This window comes from Corvus brachyrhynchos, unplaced genomic scaffold, assembly GCF_000691975.1.
Source record: "Corvus brachyrhynchos isolate BGI_N302 unplaced genomic scaffold, ASM69197v1 scaffold351, whole genome shotgun sequence".
Classification (NCBI taxonomy): domain Eukaryota; kingdom Metazoa; phylum Chordata; class Aves; order Passeriformes; family Corvidae; genus Corvus; species Corvus brachyrhynchos.
The window spans coordinates 811,191-811,600 of NW_008236203.1; positions in this window are offsets into that span (position 1 = coordinate 811,191).

A 410-nucleotide genomic window follows, 5' to 3' on the forward strand; every position below is an offset into this window, starting at 1 on the left:
AGGCTCCAGCCTCTCCCCGCGGAGCCCGCGCTGCCCGCAGGGAGCCGGAGGAGCGCAGCCTCCCGCACACGGGCTAATGGCTCCGGATGGCTCCTGATGGCTCTTCCCGGAGCTGCTCCGATTGCCTCGCCCGGCTCTCTCCTGCTGCAGTTCCCCAGCTCTCTCCTCAGCCCACGGAGCGCTGACTTCCTCCGGCTCCTCGCATGGATTTTTTCCCACCCCGGCTGTGCTCTTTAGCTCAGGTCTAAGCGAGCTTTCCGAGCGCGCTGCCTGGATGTCTTTATTAAAAAACACAGTTTAGGGAGGGGGCTGAGGGAGAGGGGGGTGGCTCAGCCCTGGATTCAGGCTGCAGCCAAAACCATGGGAATCTTCTGCTCCACAACTGTTCCCAGCCCGCGACACCTGCGCAG